Source organism: Tursiops truncatus, chromosome 2, assembly GCF_011762595.2.
Source record: "Tursiops truncatus isolate mTurTru1 chromosome 2, mTurTru1.mat.Y, whole genome shotgun sequence".
NCBI classification, from domain to species: Eukaryota; Metazoa; Chordata; class Mammalia; order Artiodactyla; family Delphinidae; genus Tursiops; species Tursiops truncatus.
Window position 1 is genome coordinate 160,627,422 of NC_047035.1, and position 18,837 is coordinate 160,646,258.

At 40.2% G+C, this 18,837-nt stretch overlaps 1 protein-coding gene across 1 annotated transcript in view; it reads left to right on the top strand.

The window, feature by feature from the left end:
- Positions 1 to 18,837, top strand: part of MALRD1 (MAM and LDL receptor class A domain containing 1) — a 661,524-nt gene that overhangs the window by 64,664 nt on the left and 578,023 nt on the right. The window lies entirely within an intron of this gene.

The following is an 18,837-nucleotide window of genomic DNA, read 5'->3' on the forward strand; positions in this document are numbered from 1 at the left end:
AATTGAATTATTTCCATTTAACTGGCAGCAGATGGTGTGTGATTACTGCCTTCCTAATAAAAAAAAAAAAGCCTGTCAGTACTTGTTAAATACGGATTAAGCCAAGGGTTACTGAAACTGCTGGGGTTTTCATGAATACAGTTAATTCAACTTGAATTTGGCAATTAAAATGTGTAGAAATCACATAAATTATATATGCGTTATGCATCTTGGCACCTCAGCTTCAAAATGAAGTAGTTGGGTAGTGAATTCCTCTTGGAGATAAAACTTATTTTTGCTATTTTAAGTTAGAAAATAAAATTGTCCCTGTGTAAACATGGGCGGTAGTTTGCATAAAGTTCATTATGCTTGTGAGATGTTCTCCAGCACGGAGTCCAGGGAGACTGTGCAGCCTGTTCATCTGCCCGGCATTCTCACTGGTTTAAAGGAAGGCAGCTCGGAGGTACTGCAAACACAGTCTCACTTACCACCCAAGCAGCAGAGTGAATGTACATGATATTTTCAACTCTTCAGAAATTGTGATCACATTTTTTTAAAAAGGTAAATTATTATCCAGCAGGTGTATAAGCCTGTTCAGAAGAGTTGAGGTTCCTTTAAAAAATTGACTCTTTGGGTCGAAACTGGAGTAACTGCAGTATCATATAAAGTTTTGGGGATGGGATGAGTGTTTGATTCAGTGGAACCTATTGCATTATGTATTGATAGAAAACAACGCAAGTCATTTGGTCTCAAGCTTGAGGTTTCTGTGTGTGGTATATATATATATTTTTATGAGAGTTGACTTTTTAGAGGGTTGGTTTGGTTGTTATTGTTTTCAGGGTTTTTGCCTCTCAGGGCTTTGCCTCATCTTTCATCTTCACGATATTTTTCTGGGAAATCTGTTTCAGGCATGGCACAGGGATGGTCCCTACTGAAGCTCCCTTTGCTCCCTCCAGGCCTCAGTTGATCTTTCTGCTCAGTGGATCCAACACTTCCCTTTCAGCTCATGAGAGCTCATCACTCATCTTTCTCCTGACCGGCTTAGATGCCTCTTTCTTCGATTTAGAAAAATACCTTTTCCAGTGATTTTTTTAAAAGAAAGTTTTTAGAAGGGGGGTGTGTGTGTGTGTGTGTGTATGTGTGTGTCCTGAGGTTCTAGAATAGAATAGGAATAGACATAGATAAAAGGTATGGGAAGGCTGTGAAGGTAGACGTATGTTGGCATCTGAAGGAACTTTCCAATAAAGCAGGACAAAAATTCCACCGTCTGTTAGGGTTTGGGTCCCTCATCTAAAGTCAGTCTGACACAAGTTAGGGAACACAATAGGTTGAACTGTATACAGATCTGTAGAAAATCAGCAATTGAATATCAGTAATTTTATATGACACAACGTGATATTTTAAAGTTTTTGTTTTTTCAGTTAGAATTAACAGGACTTGGTAACTTGTTGCATTAGGTGGTGAAAGAGGAAGGAGTTAAGTGACTTTGATAAATGTTGATCTTTGGTGTTTATCTTGAATTTAAATTCATGGTCATTAACATCAGGGTAGATAATAGCTGTCATATAAAACTTTGTTTCAGGCACATTTCTATGCTGTTTATCTCCATCTGTCTATCCATCTATCCATCCATCCAATCAGTGAATCTTCTATGAGAAAGTATTATTATTATTTCTGATTTATGGAGCAGGAAAGGGAGGCTTAGAGAGAGAGCTTAGCTAACTTGCCCAGATCACATAGCTGAAAGGTGCTGGAGGCTGGGTTCTCATTCAAGCTCTCTGACTCCAGAATCTGGCCCAGACGCCCCACGTCATCCCCCAGTGGGCTCTGAATGCCGCCCCCGTCACATACTTGTCCCTGGTGCATTTCTTCTCCCCTCCTCTCCTGTAGGACTATTTTATACATCTCCTTTCTCCTCGAACCTCCAGTATCTCCTCTCCTCCACACATTCTCAGCTCATGACTTTGTTTCTCCACCACTGTTAATTCCCCATCCTCCTGAATCTGCATCCATATATATACTCTGCCTCACCTCTAGAGGATCAACTGTCCCAGCAGCTCCTCTCCTAGGTAGTAGAGCATATCCCCTTTACTCAGCGATATTCCTGTAGCAACTTTCTCCTCTTTTGTATTGTTAATTTGTCCCTTTCTTCTGGGTTAGTCTCATAAGCATACAAACCAGTTTTCATTTCTCTTCTTAAAAAGAGAAACTCTTTTTATCTCACATCTTCTTGTCAGTTACTCTCCCACTCCTATCCCCACTGTGACAAAACTCTTGGAAAGAGTTACCTATAATCAATTCTCCAAATTCCTCTCCTCCCATTCAGTCCTGAGCTCTGAGTAGGCTCTGGTCTGCTGCTCTTGACAGTCACTAACAAGCTTCACATTGTTGCAGTACCCATCTGTCCATCTTTTCTTAGTTGATCTCTCAGCTGCATTTGACATAGATGATCACTCTCTCCTCTTGAATTCCATCTTCAGTTTAGTTTCCGGAATGCCAGACTGTCATGGCTTTCATCCTACATTCCCAACTGTTGCCTCTCTGCCACTTTTGTTCCTTATCTTTCTGACCTCGAATTGCTGGAGTGGAATAGCATTCAGAGTTTTTCTTTTCACTACCTTGGTGCTCTCATCTGCATCATGGTTTTCAATATTGTTTGCATCAGCTTTTCTTGGGCAGCATTTCAGAGACTCTCTTTTGTTTCAGCTCTTCATTGCCTTCAAACTGCACCCCTGTACCTTTTGTTTCTTGACTCCTGCATGCCATAGATTGTTGGTGTTCTCTGAAAATTCATATGTTGAAACCAAATCCCCAAGATTTGGGACATGATTTGGTCAAAGTGAATGCAATCAGAGACTTCACTTTTTTTATTGTTTTTTTTTTTTTTTTCCGGTATGCGGGCCTCTCACTGTTGTGGCCTCTCCCGTTGCGGAGCACAGGCTCCGGACGCGCAGGCTCAGCAGCCATGGCTCACGGGTGCAGCCGCTCCGTGGCATGTGGGATCTTCCCAGACCGGGGCACGACCCCGTGTCCCCCGCATTGGCAGGCGGACTCTCAACCACTGCGCCACCAGGGAAGCCCCGAGACCTCACTTTTATAGAGACCTCAGATTGCTTCCTCCCCACTTCCTTCATGTGAAGACATGGAGAAGAAGGCTGTCTATGAACCAGGAAACGAGTCCTCCCCAGACACTCGATATGCTGGTGCTTTCATCTTGGACTTCCCGGTCTCCAGAATTATGAGGAATAAAGTTCTATTGTTTATAAGCCACCCAGTCTATGGTATTTTGTTACAGAAGTCCAAACGGACTCAGACACCACAAGAGGCTTTTTGGTTCATGCCACCTGGAGACCTCTGCGCCTGTGCAACCCATCCCTACTTGTGCAGCCCGGAGTTTACCCCACTGGGACATGAGATCCAGTGGATAAATTCTCTCCTCTTTCACACTTTTCGGCTCTCCTGTCATAGTCAGTTTTGCTGTTCCATCCCCTGCTGCTTTAGTTTTTTCATCACTACTTCACAGCTCTCCAAAGAAAGGCAGTGAGCAATGAATATCATTTACATTTTCCTCTAAGTACTCCAAATATAGCCTTGACAAAAATATATCTTTTCATTAGATTACAGAATTGTCTGCAACAATCATATTCTACAATCTTGTTTCAGGCTGGATGCTCTCTATTCAACGCTAATTTACTGCGTTAAATTACACTTACTATATAACTGTATACCTTTGGATTGTTTCATAAGTAATTTCCCTGCGTTTCTACAACATACCCACACATCATAAATGATCATTTTTCCTTTCCTAATTTTGCTTCCTACTTACTAGTGGAGCAATGATAGTTGTCTTGCCTTCTGTATAGGTACTATTCCAACTTCTTATTGATGGTTTGATGTTATGTTTAGCTTAGTTAGTGAATCTTTCTAATTTCTCTTTTAGTCCTGCTTGCTTTTGTTAATCATCTGCCTTAAACGTACCTTCCAGTGTCTTGCAGCAAGTGTCTCTGACTCATGCTTTCTCACTTCAAACCCATACCATACACACCTTCTATTCTCTGACTGGATTTTATTCAGCTGTAATTCTAAGAACTCTGAACACAAACAGGCCTTTAAAAGGTTGAAGCAAAAGTAGTTCAAGAGAGAATAGAATGGTGAATAGAATGAGAAATACCAGACGTGTCCTTGTTTACCACTGAAGAGCAAAAAAAGAAACAAAATTCTCTATTATTCACTTGGACATCTTCCTGTTCTTGCAAGTTTTTTTTTTTATAAATTTATTTTTTATTTTATTTTTGGCTGTGTTGGGTCTTTATTGCTGCACGCGGGCTTTCTCTAGTTGCAGGGAGCGGGGGCTACTCTTCGTTGTGGTGCGCAGGCTTCTCATGGTGGTGCCTTCTCTTGTTGCAGAGCATGGGCTCCAGGCACGCAGGCTCAGTAGTTGTGGCACACGGGCCCTAGTGCACACGGGCTCAGTAGTTGCAGCACACGGGCTTAGTTGCTCCATGGCATGTGGGATCTTCCCGGAGCAGGGCTCGAACCCGTGTCCCCTGCATTGGCAGGCGGAGTCTTAACCACTGCGCCACCAGGGAAGCCCTGCAAGTTTTTGAAGGACCCTTCTATGAAGTTTTTTAATAATTACAAGCAGCCTTTCCCATGGCTCCCTCCCTCCCACCCTTACCTCTGCACTCTTGCCAAAGAACAAAGGGTAAAGGGCAAGTACAAAAGCAAACGTCATAGATGTTAAAAATAAAAAATAAATAAATTTTTAAAAAAAAGCAAATGTCAAGGAACCGTGCATCACTAAGATTTAATCACAGTTGGCATATTCCATGTCTGATGTATTTGTGTAGCTTCTGTCTTTAAGCCTACAATGCCAGGTCTTCTGTATGTCATGTGGAGTGATAAGAGTTTTGGTCACTTGTTAGATAACATAATATGGTCCAAGTTCTACTTTTTTTTCTAAACACAGACACATGAATACCCAGTGATTTTGTTTTCTTTATTTATGATCATGTATTTCCTGAACTGAACCGGTCACCTTAACATCTGAATGTCCATCACTGTTGTGATGTTGTCAAGCTGTTAATGACTTACTACTTTAATCTTCCAATATGTTGGTTTCTAATCCTTCTCTCTGTAATGATTATTATTTGTTGTCACTCTTCTCTAGCTGTCTTTGTCAAGGGTTGGCTTCTCAAACATTACAACAAAAGCTTTTGATAAGGCAAATATTCAATAACTGTTCAGTGGAAGGATAGAGTTGTACTAGAGGCCTACATATATGGTTTAAGTACAAAAATTAAATTGTGAGAAGACTGGAGTGAGATTCTTCTAAATCATATAGAATATCCTTGTGAAGATTTGTAAACCTATATGACTTTTATTTTAAATAGAATTCCTTTTCCTAAACAGGGTTTCAGTGTTGCCAAGTTTAGGGATTTCATATACCCATCAGCTTTCTTTGGTATAGATTTTTACCTGGGAATATCTATCATACTAAAACAGTGTTCTTGCCTGTGTACCATTCACAGTCTGATACAGAATTAAATAAATGAGGTAAACTCAGATCAAATAATATTGCGGATGGCTACCTTCTCCAGTTATTCCACTTTACCAAATCCTACCCTTATGCAAATACGCTGTTCCCATTGTGGGAAATACGGCGAGGCTTCCCGTCAAGCTTGCTTGTTGGTTCAGCATGAGATCTTAAAGTTTACACTTGGACCTCAAGCAGTCTAGTTTCTCCTCTTCTGGGATCTATGCGCCAGTGAAGTGCTTGCTGGTTGCTCAGATCAAGCTGTGTGCTCACCATCCTGCTCATGGAAAGCACCCTTGGTAGAAAGAGGGGGCCTATTTCCGTCATCTTTCATTTCATTTACTACTTGATATTTCTTAGATATTCTCTACCATACTACTCTATCAGAGAATCACTTTTATTTCCAATAGAAACATTTTTTTTTTTTGCAACTGTGCAACTAGAGTTCCTATGAATTTCCAGCAAGACTGTGAGACCACTATTGATATTCTCATTATAGCGTAATGAAAAGTTATCTTACACAAACCATTTTTAAGTACCCTTATGTTAAAATCCACAAGGTAAGTTTCTGGTGTGGTTATAATTTTTAGAAAATATGTCTTTACTAATAAAGTTTTCTTAAAGCTAGTTGAATAGAGTAATCAGAAGAGATTCATTTCAAAATATGCCCTTTCCCTTAAATTTGAAATCAATGTTTTATCTCCTTAAAATCAAAATCAATATTAAATACAATGAAAGAAGAGTCCAGTGGGGCCACAAGGCTATGTTAGACAGCCTGGCTACTACGGCATTGTATTTCAGTAAACTCAACTGCAAGCTGGGGACCTGAACCAACATGCCCCTGAATCTCGCAAGGTCACTTTTCAGTGGGATGGACTTTGAACGTGGGGTTGGTGGTCGATTGAGATCATCACCTGCCTCCACCTGCTGTCAAGACTTTGGCTGAGAAGAAGTTTAACCTTGTGCTCATAGATACCTTGAAAGAGATACTCTAATATTTGTGGGAAATCTAACCTCTTTACACCCTCACTTCTGCACAGTTAGCTCTCTATAGAGTTGTATTTATTTTATGGCAGAAACCAGTAATAACAAACACCCACCCCACTGTGGAGGAAAGCAATAGAACCCCACAGTTTGAGAGATCATACAGTTTTGATTACTTCAGGGTCTCTGGATGGCTCTTCTTCAACTAAGACTGTAGTCATCACACTATATACCCAAGTCCTGTGGGAACAAAATTGTCGGCAAAACATTCTCAAGTCTTAAAGGCAAAAATTATATGTTTAGTTTGGGGGGAAAAAAGGCCATTATAGCACAAAACTTTCTCTAAGGTGATGTCATTAGCTTTGTTATAATGTCTAAACAGCGAAGGGGTGGTTTCTGGAAAATTTTCTGTGCTCTAGACCCAGATTCTTGCTATCCAAGCTCCCTTCTCGCTTCTCTACGAGGTATTAGAAGACTTTTCCTGCTCCTGCATCTCCCAGCCCTTTATTCTTCATGAGGATCGCCCCTCCTACTGCCTCATTAGTATCTTGTCTTCCATTTTAGCATCTGCTCTTAGACCTGCATAACAAGAATGGTCTAGGAGGGAAGGTGGTAAGATGGGGTTTGGGGACTGGTGCACTCATGACCTTGTGAGTAAAACGGACACCACTCAGAATGGTATGTGGGGCAAAATAATTCCTGACACAAGGTGACAGCCCAACTGCTAATGATTTTACCAGTAGTGACCCGGGAAATAAATGCCCTCGAGGATGCAACGATTAGGTTATTTGAAACCAAAGCTTTCAAAGACAGCAGAGTTGGCTGGTTACTGCTAAGTGGTATTAGTGCCCTGCAGAGGGATGATGAGAAACTGCAGGTCCTTAGGAAGCAGTTCAAGGCTCAGAGGCAGGCCTGCTATTCTCAGGTCAGGCCCTGGCTGGGAAAACCTTAGACCCTGAAATGTGAGACTAAAACATCCACGTGGATGCCCCGAACCCTCAGAACCTATCGGTGGTGTGGTATCGTCAAGCGGTGAGGGAAGGTTGACCTTCTGTTGACCTCTCTCTCCACTCTGGTGTCATGGGGAGCGGGGTGGGATCCTGGTTGTGGGTGTAACGGGCTGGCTGGGAGCCCCTCTCGGCAGGTGTACTGGCTGTCCCCGCCCCAAGCTGGCAGTGCTATGACATTCACGAAAAGAGTGGCTAGCTGCTAGAATTAACATAAATTTCTGCACACACTGAGGATCTGTACTTTAAACACGTTTAATGCACTTTCGTCTCTGAAATCCTGAGTTGACGCATCCTTTCTCCCAGGATGGGTAGGCATGGGGAAGGCATGGGGAACGGCTGTTAACCTTCTTACCGATGTGGAAGTAAACAAAGACCACCCACATGAGAACACACAGAGGCTCTTTATTCCCAGCTTGGTCTAGCAAGAGTTAGTCGCCATCATTTGCACAGACTCAAAGGCAGGCAGGGAAGTAGGGAAGTTTTATAATGGAAAAAAGGGCTTTGGGTGTGGCCTTATTGGATGTTGTTGTCATGGGGAAACTGGAGGGGGACTCGCGAATAACACGTGAGGCATGTTGTCTGATTGGTTTGGGGGCCGTGTTTGACTCTCTTTGGTTGGTCTTGAGTTGGAAGCAGGGGCATAAAAGGAGAGAAGCTGGCAGTTACAGAGCAAGTCCTAGCCATTCTGTGCCAGTTGCTGCAGTGGTTGTGGTTTAGTTTCCTGGCCTGGTTGCCACAGAAGTGGCGGGTCAAGTTCTATCATCTCATGTGATCTGGCCACTGTCTATTTTTCTACTCAGTCTCTCACCAGGGCGGCTCCAACAGCTGCACCTTGGCACTTTCTCTTGTATTTGGTGCCCCTTTCCCCACATGCTACCCCAGTCTCTTCCCCCGCCCTCTCTGAAATCTTTCCTGTGGGGGGCTGGGGGAAAGTAGGAGAGGGTCCTCCAAGGGCCAGCGCTTCCCCCATGCTACAAGATGCTGCAGAGATCTCTCCTCGAAGGCAACAGATGCCCTCCTTAGGAGCTGTCCCTGTCTCCTCTCCTTGGCTGCCAGGCCCATAACTAGAGTTAAATCCCAGCATAACCTGGCCATGGGTGGGCTGGGCTTGATAACAAAGGAAAGAAATTATACACTCTAGAAGTTGTAAGAATCAGTCATACATGCCATACCGTGCAGAGCCTAAGGAGAGCCCCAGGACTGGATTTTGAAGGTTCTGGAATGTTGGCCTGAATCAGCAGTGCTTCAAGGACTTGGGAGAACTTTTTCACGACACAGGATTTTAAACCCTAGCAAAGAGTCCAGGGGGTGGGGTGAACTCATTTCTCGTCACTTTCTTACAAGCCTGGAGAAAGTGACGGACAAAGGCAACCAAAGCAGATGTGCCCGAGTTTCCGGGGCAGAGAATATTGCTGAGGGAGACACGTTAGAGGGTTGGGGGGAGCCCAGAGGGCACATCACTGACCAAGACCATGAGGAATGTGCTGATGAAAGGGTCACCACCAACACCGCGTTCAGTAGTGACTCTCCTTTGCAGTCCAGACCTTTTGATAAGATAAGTGGTCACAGAATGTGGCTCATTCTTATCCAAGGGACTGGTGGGGCCCTGAAATAATAGAGACCAGGTAGCAGGATCTAACTGCCAGAAGCCAAGAGTCTGTAACTGAGGTTCCATAATGATCCTCAAGGTCAGAGGGGCAGCTGAACGGCCTTGACCGGCAGGAAGTTGTGGATATGGTTATTAGAGCTTGGCATCGGAAAGGGGAACACAGATGGGCAGCCAATGAGGGCGTTGCTTCACATCTGCCAGCAGAAAAGGGAGAAATGGAGGTGCAGAAGGTTGATGGTTGTCAGCCCAGTAAAAATCATGATCTCTTGCTCAGTTCCTGGACTCAGCCTAATTTTTTTATATTAATAGACTTTACTTTTAAAAAAAATTTATTTTATAGACTTTACTTTTTAGAGCAGTTTTAGGGTTACCGAGGATTGCTCTTTGCACAGGAAGTACAGAGAGTTTGGCATAACCCCTCTCCCCTGCTTCACCCCCACAGGTTCTCCTGTTATTAGCATCTTGCATTAGTGTGGTATGTTTGTTAGAACTGATGAACCAATATTGCCATTATTATTCACTAAGGTCCATGGTTTACAGTAGGGTTCACTCTGTGTTGTGCAGGACTGGACAAATGCATAACGTCAGGTATCCACTTTCACAGTATCATATAGGATACTTTCAACACCCTCAAAATTCTGTGCCCCATCAATTTCTTCCTTCCTTGGAACCCTAGCAACTACTTATCTTTTCACTTTCTCTATAGTTTTTTTTTTAATTACTTTGAAATCTTTACTTTTTAAGCATCTTTATTAAGAGTATAATTGCTCTACACTGGTGTGTTAGTTTCTGCTTTATAACGAAGTGAATCAGCCATATATATACATATATCCCCATATCTCCTCCCTCTTGCGTCTCCCTCCCACCCTCTCTATCCCACTCCTCTATAGTTTTGCCTTTTCTGAAATGTCATACAGTTGGAATCAAATCTTACTTCTTTTATTTAGAGTATTTAATTTCCTCCATGTCTTTTCGTAGCTCATTTCTTCTTATCACTAAATACTGTTCCATTGTATAGATATACTACAATTTGTTTATCAGCTCAGCTGTTGAATGACTTCTTCATTTTACAGTTTTTGGTGATTATAAATAAAGTGTTATAAATAACTTGTGTGGACCCAGTTTTCAAAAAATTTGGTTAAATACCAAGGAGTGTGATTGCAGGATCGTAAGGTGGAGTGTGTTTAGTTTTGTAAGGAGCTGCCAAACTGTCTTCCACAGTGGCTGCGCCGTTCTGCGTTCCCACCAGCAGGGCATGAGAGTTCCTCCTTTTTTGGATTTTAGCCATTTTAATAGATGTGTAGTATTATATCATTGTTTTAACTCACAGTGACCTGCACACGTGTTATGTTGAGCATCGATTCATATGCTTATTTGCCATCTGTATATCTTCTAGGTGAGGTAACTATTCATACCCTTCCCTCATTATAATTTTTTCCCCAGATTAATAGGGATACAATTGATGTATAACACTGTGTAAGTTTAAAGTATCAAACATGTTGATTTGATGCATTTATATATTGAAAAATGATTGCCACCATGGAATTAGCTAACACCTCTGTTATGTCATATAATTACCATTTCTTTTTTTGTGATGAGAACATTTAAGAGCTATCCTCTTAGCAATTTTCAGGTATTATTACTACAGTATTATTAAGTATAATTGCCATGCTGTGCATCATATCCCCAGAATTTATTCATCTTTTAAGTCAAACTTTGTATGCTTTGACCAACATCTCCTCATTTCCCCCTTCTCCAGTCCCTGGTAATCACCCTTCTATTCTCCATTTCTATGAGTTCAGCTTTTTTGGATTCCATATACAAGTGACAGACACGATTTGTCTTTCTCTGTCTGGCTCACTGCACGTAACGCCCTCAGGGTCCATCTATGTTGTCCCAAATGGCGCCATTTTCTTCTTTCTCATGGCTGAACAATACTCCATGGTATACGTGCACCACATCTTCTTTATCCACTTATCTGTTGACACACTTAGGTTGTTTCCGTATCTTGACTGCTGTGAGTAACGCTCCAATCACTATGGGTGTGCAGAGATGTCTTTGATACCTGGTGTTCATTTCCTTTGGATATATACCCAGAAGTGGGATTACTAGATCATATGGTAGTTTTAATTTTTTGAGGAAACTACATACTGCTTTCTAGAGTGGCTGTAACAGTTTACATTTCCAACAGCGCACAAGAGTTCCCTTTTTTCTACATCTTCACCCACAATTTTCTCTTGTCTTTTGATGACAACCATTCTAACAGGTGTGAGGTGATATCTCATTGTGATTTGGATTTGCATTTCCCAGGTAATGTTGAACACCTTTTCATGTACCTTTTGACCATTTATGTGTCTTCTCTGGATAAATGTTTATTTGATTCTTCTGCCCCTTTTTTTTTTTTTTTTTTTTGGGGGGTACGCGGGCCTCTCACTGTTGTGGCCTCTCCCGTTGTGGAGCACAGGCTCCGGACGCGCAGGCTCAGCGGCCATGGCTCACGGGCCCAGCCGCTCCGCGGCATGTGGGATCTTCCCGGACCGGGGCATGAACCCGTGTCCCCTGCATCGGCAGGTGGACTCTCAACCACTGCGCCACCAGGGAAGCCCCTGCCCATTTTTTAAATTGGATTATTTGTGGGGGGTTTTGTTATTGAGCTGTGTGAGTTTTTAAAAATATATATTTTGGATATTAGCCTTTTATCTGATATGTGATTTGCAAATATTTTCTCCCACTCCATAGGTTGCCTTTTCATTTTGTCGTTGGTTTCCTTTGCTTTGCAGAAGGTTTTTAGTTTGATATGTCCCACTTGTTTAGTTTTGCTTTTGCAGCCTTTGTTTTTGGTGTCAAATCCAGAAACAAACAAACAAAAAATTGCCAAGACCAACATCCAGAAGCTTACTCCCGGTGCTTTCTTCTGTGAGTTTTATGGTTTCCGGCCTTGGATTAAAGGCTATAATCCATTTTTCTTTTGTCCATTTTTGAATTAGATTTTTTTTAGTTGTTGAGTTTTCAGAGTTCTTTGTTATATTGGATTACAAGTCTTTTATCAGATAAATGTTTTGCAAAGATTTTCTCTCAGTCTGTGGCTTGTCTTTTCATTCACTTAACAGAATTTCAGAGACATATTTTTAATTTTAATAAAATCAAACACCCATTTTTTTTCTTTTATGTATAGTGCTTTGGGTGTTATATCTAAAAAGTCATTGCTAAACCCAAGGTCACCTAGATTTTCCCCAATGTTATTTTCTAGAATTTATAGTTAAACTTCTTACGTTTAGGTTTATAATCTATTTTGAGTTAATTTTCATGAAAGTTCTAAAGTCCATGTTTATATTAATATTTTTTTTGCATGTGGTTGTCCATTTTTTCCAACAGATTTGTTGTAAAGGTTATTCTTTCTCCATTGAATTACCTCTGCTCCTTTGTCAGAAACCAACTTACTGTATTTGTGTGGGTTTATTTCCAGACTCTCCATTCTGTTCCATTGATTAATTTGCCTATTCTTTTACCAGTACTACATTGTTTTGATTACTGTAGCTTTACACTAACTTGTGAAGTCAGGTGGTGTATTCACACTGTTGTGAAGTCTTCCAGTGTTGTTGTTCTTCAGTATTGTGTTGGTTATTGTGGGTCTTTGCCTTTCCATACGAACTTTAGAATTACTTTGTGGATATTCATAAAATAGCTTGGTGGAATTTTGATTAGAATTGTGTTGAATCCATACATCAGGTTGGGAAGAGCTGTTAACAACATTGTCTTCCTATCCATAAACATGGGATATCACTCTATATATATTTTCTATGATTTTTTAATCAAAATTTTATAGGTTTCTTTATACTACTCTTGTACATATGTTTTTAGATTTATATCTATACATTTCATTTTTTGGGTGCTAATAAAAATAGTTCTGTGTTTTTAATTTCAAATGCTAATTGTTTATTTCTGGTATATAGGAAATCAATTAACTTTGTATATTAACCTTGCATCCTGCAACCTTACTTCAACCACTTATTAGTTTCAGGGGTTTTTTATGTGTGATTTTTAAAAGATTTTCTACATGTAAAATTATGTCACCTGTGAACAAAGGCAGTTTTATTTCTTCCTTCCCAATCAGTATATCTTTTCTTTTCTTTTTTTGTCTTACTGCATTAGCTGGGTCTTCCAGTGTGATATTGAATAGGAAGAGAGGACATCCTTGCCTTGTTTCTAATCTTAGGGAGAAAACACCTAGTTTCTCACCATTAAGTATGATGTTAGCTATAGGTTTTTGGTAGATGTTCTTTATCAAGTTGATAATTTCTTTATTTTCCTAGTTTTCTGAGAGTTTTTATTATAATTAATGTTGGATTTTGTCCAATGCTTTTACTGCATCAGTGGATATGATCATATAACTTCTTTAGACTCTTGATGTGATGGATTATATTAATTGATTTTTGAATATTGAACTGATTTTACATACCTGGAATAAATTCCACTTGGTAATATATACAGTGGCATATAATTATTTTTATACATTTTTGGATTTAATTCTCTAGTAGTTCGTTGAGGATTTTTATATCTATGTTCATGAGAGGTTGGTTTGTAACTTTTCTTTCTTTTACTGTCTTTGTCTGATTTTGGTAATAGGGTAATGCTATCCTCACAGAATAAGTTAGGAAGCATTCCCTCTGCTTCTGTTTTCTAGAAGAGATTGTAGAGAATTGGAATAATTGAAAGGACTACTTCTTTTATCAAGGGAAGGTGGAGGGGAGGGGTAAGGGATTCGAAGTACTTGCAGTCATTGCAGTCATCTGAATCCTCAGAGTGCATGACTTTCTTCACTTCTGGAAAAGTTTTATTTCAAATACTGCCTCTCCATTCTTTTTTTAAAATCTCCCCTGTAAGTTTCATTTAGTCATATTTTGGACCCTACCATGCTATGTTCCACAGTCTTAAACTATATTGTAAAATGTGTGCATACATCTCTATGGTACATTTTGTACATTTAAAAAATACCTGTCTTCCAATTCACTAAATTCTTTATTCATTTGTTTATTTTCTTCCTACTTATACCATCTACTTTTCTTTCATTCTCAGTGATTATATTTTTCCTGGTCACTTTAACAAAAGCATGGCTAGTCTCTTCTTCCTAGAGCTTATTTTAAAAATTTAATCTTTTTAACACTTGATACATAATTATTTTGTATTCACGATGACATACTGCCAATATATGACATTATCAGGTATGTAATTGTACCTTTGCTTATTTTTTTGTGCTGGCCCTGAGTCATAGAGTCTTGTTTGTCATTTGCTGGTTAATTTTTCGTTGAGAGCTCTTACTTGGATGGTCAGAATCTATGGGAATCCTTATTGAAGGTGCCAGGAATTCTTTTCCTAGCATACTCTTCCTCTGGCTTTCTGTAGTGATAGCACTTCTATTTCCCTATCTTATGTAAATAGAAATCTTTTAATGACCTTTCTCAGTTCATCTTTCAAGATTAGGGTTCTGGGTCACTTTAATCTGCAGTAGAGCTTCAGTATTTACTCACCCCTTCTTCTTGCATCTCATACTTTCTTTCAATGATTATTCCACATTAATTCTGGAATTTTCCTTAAAATATTCTTTAGGACAGTCATTCAATAATAAACTCTGTTGCATTGGCTATGTCTCCTTCTATCTCCCTTTCAACTCCTGGGAATTTGCTCTGCATTTTGTAGGCTCAGGGCTCATTTATATATTTTATTTTATTTTATTTTTTGCGGTACACGGGCCTCTCACTGTTGTGGCCTCTCCCGTTGCGGAGCACAGGCTCCAGACGCGCAGGCTCAGTGGTCATGGCTCACGGGCCTAGCCGCTCCGCAGCATGTGGGATCTTCCCGGACCAGGGCACGAACCCGTGTCCCCTGCATCGGCAGGCGGACTCTCAACCACTGCGCCACCAGGGAAGCCCCTCATTTATATATTTTAAAGCATTTTATATCTCACTCCATCCAGCATCTACCTTCTTTGTAGCTTGAGAGTTGGCTTATTTTTTTTATAGAAAACATAATCCACTCTTTTTAAGACCAAAGTAGAAGCAGTGTGTGTACATTTTTTACAAAGGTCGTATATGCACTTCCCAGGTTGTAAATCCTTGTAAGTTAGGTGTATTGTCTTATCTTTCATTGTATCTCTCCTATCTCCCTACGCCCAATATCTAGTGTAAAGTAGGTGCTCAGTCTTTTAAAAAAGATAAAACAGTATGTCATTTCTTTTTAAAATGAATTTGCTCTCTCACTTTGCCTCTTGGAAGTCTCATCCAGAAGCAATATAATTCAATTAAAATTATATAGTCAAGCTCCATCATTTGTGATCTTGGACAACTGAGTAATATTTTTTTTAAAGTAGAAGTAGGGAACAATGCAAGATGTTTTGGACATAATGAGACAATATGTATGATGCCCGCAGCCCAGTGTTACAGCACTGGATCTCTAAGACGTGTTAGCTTTCCTCAATAAACTAGATAAAAAAAACTCTGGTTGCTACCAGTTTATTTTTTTGCCCCTTTTGGTATATGTAGAGAAAAAGTGATAGAGAAATTATCAGTTGAATATAATTTTATCTTTTGGCAACAAAATATAAATTTACTTTATAAACTATTATACTACTGGATTGTACTGATTTACCTTAGGTGCCACCATTCCAGTTCATTTCTTGTCTAAATGATGAATGGCACTTGAAACAGTATAATGTTTTTTTTTTTTTTTTTTTTTTTTGCGGTACGCGGGCCTCTCACTGTTGTGGCCTCTCCCGTTGCGGAGCGCAGGCTCAGCGGCCATGGCTCACGGGCGCAGCCGCTCCACGGCATGTGGGATCTTCCCAGACCGGGACACAAACCCGTGTCCCCTGCATCGGCAGGCGGACTCTCAACCACTGCGCCACCAGGGAAGCCCGAGTAATGTTATTTTTAGTAGGTGGTAACAGTTAATAAAGGAGTTTCCCAGCTGAAACTAGGCAGTAAACAGCTATGACAGCAATGAAATATGTGATTTTTTTTTTTCTAAATGGAAAATAGTGAACGTATAAAATGTTACGGGACCTAAATTCAGAATCCAGATGTAAAACTGAAATGTTTCTGTGTTTGTGTGCCTTTTTACACTCTTCTGCTTCATCTTTCTCTTCCTTCTTCTTAACTTTTTCTCATTTTTACTCCCTTCCTTCCTTCCTTCCGTCCTTCCTTAAAAAGGAAAACCTGGAATGAGCTTTGATATGATGCATTCCTTATTTATTCAGTGTAGGGGGATGGTGTAGTGCATTGCCAATGAAACACAAATTGCAATTTCAAAATCTAAAGGGCCTTTAAAAATAGCATGAGATTTAGAAATAGAAAAGCCACATTGAACACAAGAAATGTATATCTTATTTTTTCTTTTTGGATAAATATCTCTTATTTCAGTGAGACAGCAAATTTGGGCCCTTTCTCTATATATCTTTTATGTAATGGCATTTAAAAATTTCACATCTTGGGCTTCCCTGGTGGCGCACTGGTTGAGAGTCCGCCTGCCGATGCAGGGGACCACGGGTTCGTGCCCCCGTCCGGGAAGATCCCACATGCCACGGAGCGGCTGGGCCCGTGAGCCATGGCCGCTGAGCCTGTGCGTCCGGAACCTGTGCTCCGCGCGGGAGAGGCCGCAACGGTGAGAGGCCCGCGTACCACCAAAAAAAAAAAAAAAAATCACATCTTGCATTTATTTACATGTACCTAGCAAAAATTGAAATGATGGTAAGCCCTGATAAAATACATTCAATAAGGAATTACTTATTGAGCAACATCTATCTGCCAGGAACTTTGCTAGTAACTGGGGATACAATAGTGAGAAAGTCACAATCCAGCTCCAATCTTACAGACTAATGGAGGAATCACTGAAGTAAGCCTGCAATGACCACACCAGCCCCAGAAGTGCTAAGATCAGTGAGAACAGAAGGCTGTGAGAGAACCCAGGAATGAAATTTAACTCAGCCTGAGAAAATAAGCCAGGATACTTTAGCAGTAGTCCTTGAAGCTGGAAACTAAAGAATAATTAGTATTCACCTGGTGCTTGGGGTGGGAAAGGGATCTCAGATCAGGAGTCTAGAGGTGGCATGTTCAGAAAACTGCTAGTGTAATAACTGAGTAAGATCTTGACTGAGAACACAGAGGAAGATGTAATCAGCAGTGAACTGCGGAAGGTGAGCTGTGTTTGCAAGCCGTGCTAGGAAATATGGCGCTTCCGGAAATATGTAGGCGTGGCTTTATGCTTCAGAACGATCACTCTGCCTGAAGAATGGGAAACGAGTTTTGGGTAGTGGAAACATCTGGTTCAGGGTATTGCTGAGTTGAGAATTGATGGAGTCTTGACATATACAGAATGTGTGAGACTTGATGATTGATGGGTAGAACGGGTAAGGGTAGTCCAGGACCAACATATAGGTTCCTGGCTTGGCGAGATGGACAGCAAGAAGGCGCAGTTCACTGCAATATAGAATAGGGGAGTAAAGACAGACTGGTTGGTTGGGTGGGGGGAGGGAAGATGAAATTAGTTTTTGATTCAAGTAGACAAGTCAATTAGGCTATGTGTTGTGTGTGTGTGTGCTGGAAGAACACTTAAGATATTGGTTTGAGTAACATGTCATATCAGGACTTCAGATACAGATTGGGGAGATAACAACGTATAGATATTACTTGAAATTATGAGCATGAAGAGAAAACCTAGAAAAATGTATAATCTGAGCAGAGAGGAGGACTAATGTGGAACTATAAGGAGAGTCAACATTTAAGAGATATACAAAGAGAGAAGTAGGCAATGTGTTTCTTAGAATTCATTTACAAAGCAGAGAGGTAAGGAGAATAAATATTTCTGAAATTGGAATGGAGCACAGAGCAATGAAATGCTAAATTGTGTGGAGTGGTCAATTGTAATTGGGCAAATTATGGATTTTCCTCCTAGAATTCTGAATGCTCATATCTTAGAATATTGTTTTTACTGAGTCATTTTTCTTAGAATATTTGGAAAATCTGCTTTCTTTGTATCTTCTTTAAAAGCACAGAAGCGTTTTCTGTCCCTGATCTATGGTTCTTTCCACCCTGCGTTCTCCAGTCTCTTCTTAAAGTCTTGGTGTCTCCGTCTCTTGCAGTTATAGTGCAGAAATTAAAAGAAGATAGTTGAATAGAACTTCAAGATGCCTTTAAGAAATCAAGTATAAAGGAATATTTTGAATATTTAACTCCATATAATTTCTATAATTATTCACCTTCATAAAATGTTATTATTTATAATATAAAGTTCAGGTGTTCTGAACTTTAGTGTACTGTTCATTCTGAATATGGATCCTGAAATTGTATGTTTCACTTGTAAAAGCGCATGAAGATGCATTGACATGAAAATCCATGTACTGCAGAGGAAGAAACACTGCACCCGGTAGCAGGATATTTGAATTCCAGTTTCTAATACCAAATTACTGTGTTTCCTCATAAGTATCCCTTAACTTTCTTGGGTCCAAGTAATGTGATTTGGAAAATAATGATGCCCGATGTCCCTTCAGTTTTTAAAATCCTGTGGTTTTCAGTTTATCTAAGCAAGCAATGCAAAGTTTCCATTCAGTGATAGAGGACAAGCATTTCATTCTCATGAAACAATTCTAATAATTGGGCCTGAAGTATTTGAATGAGTTTTAGTGACAGTAATGTTCTAAATTACATGAACATGATTAAGCATAGGAA